This window comes from Oxyura jamaicensis, chromosome 1 (genome assembly GCF_011077185.1).
Source record: "Oxyura jamaicensis isolate SHBP4307 breed ruddy duck chromosome 1, BPBGC_Ojam_1.0, whole genome shotgun sequence".
Taxonomy (NCBI): Eukaryota; Metazoa; Chordata; class Aves; order Anseriformes; family Anatidae; genus Oxyura; species Oxyura jamaicensis.
Window position 1 is genome coordinate 117,681,466 of NC_048893.1, and position 7,656 is coordinate 117,689,121.

At 35.7% G+C, this 7,656-nt stretch overlaps 1 long non-coding RNA gene across 1 annotated transcript; it reads right to left on the reverse strand.

Annotated features, from left to right (window-relative positions):
* Nucleotides 1-3,251: 3,251 nt before the first annotated feature.
* LOC118160950 lies at nt 3,252-7,021 on the reverse strand. Its single transcript, XR_004747772.1, has 3 exons — nt 6,926-7,021; nt 4,227-4,372; nt 3,252-3,414 (listed from the first exon to the last, which is right to left on the reverse strand). It is a non-coding gene; the product is annotated as an uncharacterized LOC118160950 (long non-coding RNA).
* Between the last annotated feature and the right edge of the window lie 635 nt (nt 7,022-7,656).

Below are 7,656 nucleotides of genomic sequence, written 5' to 3' on the forward strand. Positions count from 1 at the left end.
GGACCTGTCTCCTGAATCTTTGAGTCCCATCACCTCTGCCCACATAAAAAGACCATATCCAGAATACATCTAAAATTAAAACAGAATATGTTTTAATTGTGATATATTCCTGCACACATGCACATGTATGTGTATAAAAAATGATAATGATTGCTTACTTAACACCATGTTAGTGAGATGGTTCTTTTTAGTTGCTCTTCTTAACTTATAAGAGAAGCATATAGCAAAAACTAGAATGGAGGGCAAAGGGAGTTGACCTTCACAGGCAAGGGACCTGAAGTGATTGAAGGTACATAGTTTACAGAATAGATGAATGAGAAGGAGCAAGATAGAAGTCTTTCAAATCATGAGTGATTTTAAAAAGGAAAGCAAAAATAACTTCCCGCCTCCCTTCTCCCATTGGCTTTCTTTCCATTTCATTGAGTTGTAAGCATGTGTCTTGCTCAGGATATGGATATCGCTAACTTCAAGTGATCAATCATACTGTCCCCTTGTTCCTCCCACTTTGATCTTTTAGTCTCTCGCACTGTTGTTCCATTTAAACCTTAAACATTTTGGGATATAAGTTATTTCATTGAAGTGTCTAAACTGTGTAAAAGAACAATATATAAATAGTCCCAATAGCATAACTTTATATATATATATATATATATATTATTTTTTATTTTTATGTCCTGGGCTCTTTAGCTTGGGTTGTTTTAGATGGACAGCAGAAGCTGAGCAAATATTCCTCTGATAATCAGGAGTTCTGAACACAGATTCCTACAGTGACTGCTGAAAACAAAGTATCTGTGGAATTTCAATATCATCACCAAAAAAAAAAATATATTAATAATAAAAAATCAAGTTTTCATGTTGCCATTTTATTTCTCCAAGTATTTCCAGTGCTTTAATATAATTGTCTAATGATAAAAAAACAAAATGACAAAATATTTTTTGGGAAAAACTGAACCCTCAAACATCATACTAAAACCAAAACCGAAAAGTAAGTGATAACTGATTAAAACCAAACTGAAATTGTCTTGCAGATTTACATTTTTAAATTTTAAATATATAAATATATATATTTCTAAGTGTATTAATCTTACTCCTCAACATTTTAGTAAATACACTAACAATCTCTGTGGCATTGCAAATACCATTGGAGCTGCAAGAAGATACAAAGTTATAGTGTCTCATTGGTGAAAATATTTTTTTTTTTTTTTCCAGTATGGTGTGGAGTCTTTTCCATAAAGTGGCTTTGTGATCTACAAAGCCACTCAATGCATCTTGTCTTTAAATCTATTTTTCCCATAGTCTCCCTTAGAAATATTTATAAATACTTCAAAAAGCTTATTGTAAGTTATTTTGTATTTATAGTGTTTTCTTGCACATTCATATGACAATTATGCAAAGTAAATTGCACAGTCAATGGATTTCAGTTACATTCAGTGATTTTCAGTGAGACTATATGCATTAGCAATTACTCAACATGATTTTGGATTGCTGATTTGGGTCTACATGCAGATGAAGTTTCATGTTTGATCGTAATCATCTTAAACCAGAGAGTACAGAGAGCAATAGCTCAACATATCTACATAATCTTAAGGAAATATATATATATATATATATATATATATATCTTTCTCTGATAAGAAAAACATTCACTGGTAAGATTTACCTGATTTCTCTTATTGACTGGCTTTTGTCTGCCAGTCATTCATTTGGAAACACAGACCTTTTTCATTGCACTTAGTGATCAAAACTTGATGCACTGTTAGTCTGTATGTTCAGCCAACACATTGAGTCAAGTCAATGTTATTACTGTGTATCACCAAGTTGTACATTAACACCAGATATGTTTGATCTTTCAGCAGTGAAATTATTCTTGCCCATGCTGTTAGCTGTGATTGGTTTTCTGGCACTGTTTTCGGCTGTATGGCATTTCAGTGATCAGTTTTCAATCATGAAGACTCTCATTATTAATATTAGGGATAGTTACTTCTTTAATCATCTTTCACAGTGTATTTTTTATTTTCCTGAGCATATGGGCATTCTTTGGGTGTGGAAACTCTTTGCTAGCTGAGAGCATCTTTTGATTGAGTGCTGGCTTGGAAGAAAGGTGCAGTTTCACTTTACGGATCATAGACTGAACAAACTTAGAGATCAAGGTACGAAAATGGACAAAAGTATGAGCAAACTTCAGGCTTCCTTGGAGAAAAGGATCTATTTCACCATTTGTAAAGCAATCCGTTCCATCTATGGTGAAAAAATATAATGTGAAAAATACATCCCTTTGTTTCTCTCCAGTTTATATCCTGCAGAAAACAATACAAGAACCAACCCAAGAAGAAAAGCTCTGGGTGAATTATTTTTCTCTCTCTTCCTATTCCTGTGTGAGAATTTCTCTCTAAAGAGGAGTGAGACAAATACATCATCATCACAGATGAACTAGAAAAGATCAGTGATCTCCACAAATGCTTTCACATAGAGAACCAGTACTTCATACTTTGTATAGAGTATATCTATTTCTTTCAAATTTCTGTTCATTTCATCGTAACTTTTAGTGCATGTGATATTTATGCACTTAATTATTTATTATTTTTATCAATGCTGGATCTGTATTTATATACAGCACCTTCAAATAAAAAAGATTTTTGTTGTCATTTTATGATTCTTTTTTTTTTTTTTTTCTAGTATGTATCTAATGCTTACATGACACTGGTAATTTTTGCCCTGTCTAGCATAAATACCCCCAGAGTTACCAGGCTTCTAACATCCTCAGAGAAATCATTTTCTGCAAACTTTTATTTTGTAGTGTAGCTTATTATTTTTAGCCTTGCTTTTTTCTTCATATTTTAGCTTGTGATAAATGTTGTTGTTGTTGTTGTTTTCTTCCAAGAGTTGGGAATGAATATATGTTAAAAATTGAACTGGTTTCCTAGCATTTTTTTTCCTTCCTGAATGGTAGTGAGTATAGTTTAGATGCACTAATGTCTATAATAATGTGTTCTCAACAACACAATAGCAAAGAGGGACATGTTTTTTGTGAATTATCATCTATAGGCAATAATTATATTTCAAAAAATCATAAGAGAGAATATGTGACTTGAATTATGACATGGGTTTAGGACTTAAAATATCTCTTTTTCACTCATATCGGTCAGATGTAACAAGAAATGCACACTGAGATGTGTATATGTAATATTGAACGTACTGAATATTGAATGTGTTTGCGTAATATGGAATGAAAACTGAAATACTAAGGGATATACAAATTAAAATAGCCTTGTTCTAGTTCTGTAGTTTAGTTCAAGCTCTAATTCAATTACTTCAAAATCAACTCACAGAGTGAGATGGTAATACAGGAGTCACCCCTATTTAGGTTGTTTATCTCTCAGTGGGAGAAAGGCATCCATCCTAAGAAAGGCCATCCTAAGAAAAGACAAACAGAACAGGACTCAAATCTTTGGTGCTGCACCTAGGATAGAATAGAAATAGAAGTAGAATAGAATAGAATAGAATAGAATAGAATAGAATAGAATAGAATAGAATAGAATAGAATAGAATAGAATAGAATAGAATAGAATAGAATAGAATAGAATGGACTGGACTGGACTGGACTGGAATGGAATGGAATGGAATGGAATGGAATGGAATGGAATGGAACGGAACAGAACAGAACAGTTCAGTTGGAAGGGACATTCAAAGGCCATAAAGCCCAACTGCCTAACCACTTCAGGGCTAATCAAAAGTTAAAGCACATTAATGAGAGCATTATCCAAATGCCTCTTGAACACTGACAGACACGGGGCACCTACCACCTCCCTAGGAAGTCTGTTCCAGTATTTTACCAGTATTCTACCACCCCCATGGTAGAGAAATTTTTCCTAATGTCCAGTCTTAAACTCCCCTTGTGCAGCTTTGTGCTATTTCTGAACATCCTGTCATCAATTTCTGGGGAGCAAGGACTGGTGCCTTCCTCTCCACTTCCCCTCCTCAGGAAGTTGTGGAGCGTAATGGGGTCACCTTTTGGTCTCTTCTCCAGACTAGACAACACAAGTGTCGTCAACCTCTGCTCAAGATATGCCTTTCACCTCTTTTACCAGCTTTGTTGCCCTCTTCTGGATGCATTTAAGTATTTTAATATTCTTTTTATATTGTGGAGCCAAGAACCGCACACAGAATTCAAGGTGAGGCCACAGTATTGGCTGTGCAGAAATACCACAAAATAACAGGAGAATCACCTCTTGACTGGCTGGCTATGTTGTCTTTAATGCATCCCAAAATGAAGTTTGCCTGTTGGCTGTCAGGGCACACATATATTGTGGTCATCCTTCCGGGCCAATGCACTTGCAACAGTGACAGTCCTGTTCTGCTTCCTGTGGAGCACCTGGCGTCATGAAAAACAAAAAGAAACCTTTGTCACTTCCCCTTTTTCTCCCCACCATCCTAAGCCAGTTGCAACATAAAATTGTTTACCTGTGTTATGACATTTGCAACATGACATCAAAAGTAAATCTTGACAGTAAAGTTTAGTAATTTGTAAAACAAACTGATTTCACAGACAAAGCGAAGCAGTCATTTAGCTGAAGACATTTAAGGGATTAGTTCTCATTATAGGTGGCACAGACTGAGATTTATCAAATGTTCTTTCCCTCCCCTTTGTAGACCTAGCTTAAATTATCATGCAATCCCCACTGAAGCCAGTGCATCTTCCAGTTAGAAGTTTTTTTGCAAATCTCAATAAGTGCCAGCTTGTGACTTTGCTAAAGTGGGCCTCTGGTTCTCTAGAGATAGCATACATAGGCCTCATTAGATAAATATTTCAGCAAACCAGTATTTCTTTGAAGTAGAACTCTGGCCTCACATGCTATGCCAACCAATTTACCAAATATATATATATATATATATATTCTTTATTTAAATGATATTATTCACTTAATATCCAACAGTTAAGAAAAAAGCTGTTACAATCTCTTAACTCAATCTTCCTTTGACTTTTCAGTAATCCTGTTCCTTTACCATGTTCCTTCCTCCCTTTTTTCTTCTGTCATGTCCCTTGCCTCTGCTGTTCCTCAAAAGAAGTAGGTCCACCTACCACTGAGTTCTACATTTTGTACACCAGCAGAAGTTGTACAGAAAATTTGTTAGGCACAGGATGAGATAGCACATTTTCAAAGTTTGTTCGACGGCGTACCAGAAGTACACAGAGGTCAGCCTGAAGAAACGGGTAGGATTATATGCACTGAAAAGTAGCTTGGATCTTTAATAATAAAAATTGTCAAAACATCAGGTTTATATTTAGTTTGAATGATGGCCTCATCATGGAACAAAGCCCTCAATGCCATCTTGGGGCATTGCTGACTTGAAATGAAGAGCACCGCTTCTAAATCTTTTAATACTCATTTTCTCAAATTCTGATCTCTGCTGACCCTTTGTGGTTTATGAGATCGCAACCCAATGTTACCTCGCTACAGGCCAGGGAGCAGAATAGAGTTCCAGGTCTTTCTGTCTGCAAATTGAATTACACCTCCTGACATTTAAATCAAATCAAAATTTCTTCAAGACAGCACTGCCAAAGCAGTCTTAGTGTGACTTTCTGACATACACCTGAAATCTGTGTTTCAAGAATTAATTATTTCTGCTCTTGCTGTGCAAATACACTACATTAATGTGAACAAACATTTATGAAGGCATGCATGTGTCATTGGATTAGGGGCTTCTTAATTCCAGTTCTTTTACTAACTTTTATTTTCTTGAAAGAGTATCCTTGACAATTTTCAGGGTCCTTTTGAAACCTCTGAATGCTAATTACAGGCTACTTAGAAACATATGTTCTGCACAGACTACCAATCCCCTTGGATATCATGCTGGTCTCTCAATATTTACTAGCCAGTGTTCAACTGCAGTTTATATAGAAGTCTACCTTTCTGCCTACAGACATTATTTAAATATTTATTACTTAATATTTTGCTTCAGTTCTCTATCTGTACTAAATAATCAACTTTTTCCTTCTTTTGAGGACTGATTGCTAGTATTGGATCTTAGTTTTGAAGATATAAGGCATTACACTAGTTTTAAATGAAACAGTTAAAACATGTCTATGCCACTTTGGAAGGCAGGCCTCCACATTCGTCTTTTATTTACATGGTTGCTTAACAAGGATCATGCCATGTGCAGTTTCTGGAGGGCATGCAGGTAGTGACTCTGAAATATATACTTGCAGCCTGTGATAAAGAAGACAGTCAAATGTGATCCCAAGTGTAATCGTAAGGACACCTGTATTAGGCAACATAAATGTAATCTCCTAATCAGTCAACCACACTTCACTTCAGTCCAAGTCAGAGTAGAACATCAAGTATCATGGGAACAAAATATAAAATATGTGAGAGAAAAACAGCCTGAGAATCTGAGAGTGAATGTCTCTGTGCAACTATTTTCTCTTGCAGTGTTCAAATTATATTTTAAATTTTGAGACTGAAAAGAATGCATAGGAGTTTTGTCATATTTCTAGATCCCTCTGTATAAAAATAAACATTAAAAAAAAAAAAAAAAAATGTAATATTATGGTAAGATTGTGTTGTAAGATATCACTCCAGCACAGAGAATGATGTTTCTCAAATGTAATGTTAATAAACAGAAGGAAGAAATACTTCTTTAAGGTGCTATTTTCCAGGTATTCGAGTAATTTTTTTCCATTACCACATGCCTTAGTATTATTGGGTTTATAGTCTGAAACAGAATTTTGGTCTTCATGTCTTTACATAAACACTAAACATCTTTAACAGATACTGGCACCACCCAATTTTACTTTCAAGCAGCCCGTATATTTAGCATGCTGGGTATTTGCCTTCTCATAATAGTTTATTTTGCAACTAAACACAGTAGATTTGGGCCTAATTCCATCTAGCCCTCTAGGAAAGAAGAACTTGCCAATACTCACCTGCTATGTCAATGCTCTGCTGATGGTGAAGAACTTTTTTCTGCTCTTCACTCTTTCTCTCTTTCCTCAACCTTTACAGGAAATTCTCTTCCTAAACATACATGGGAGGAACAGAAAAACTACAAAAAATATTCTGGTTTAAGAAGTAAGCTAGACATGAGCAAGTAACAAAATCTCATTAAATCAACAAAGAGGAAACCAGAACAGGACAGCTGTCTAATGGTGCTGGCACATCTTTTGGGATCCACTTTGGCTGCTGACCACAGCACCTGGCTACAGAAACTCATCCATCACTAGGCTCTAAATTGTGGCAAGTGTTCAGATCAAACAGCACAGTGTCCATTCTCAACGTGTAGGCTGCAGTCACTTCCTGTGCATGAGCAAGTGGGGCAAGAGTCTTCTCCCTCCCACCACAAGCAGCAACCACCAGGAGCAAGTGGGAGAGAGCTGAATAGTATAACAAGAAAAGCCATGGATGTAGATGTTGGTGACAACTGCTGCTGGTTGCTGTCTCCATAGGTTTCCAACACTTCAGATATTTTTATCTAAAAGGTTAAAGCTAGAAGTGTCTCTATAAACATCCTGTAATCACTAGAATGAGTGAGAAGAATGAGGCAAAAAAATCAGAAATACTACTTTGAGGGCTAGATATGCTAGCTATACTAGTGAAATAGTCACCATAGTGAAAGTGTAGAAAAAAAAATAATAAATCCAACTTTGTCCTGCATGCT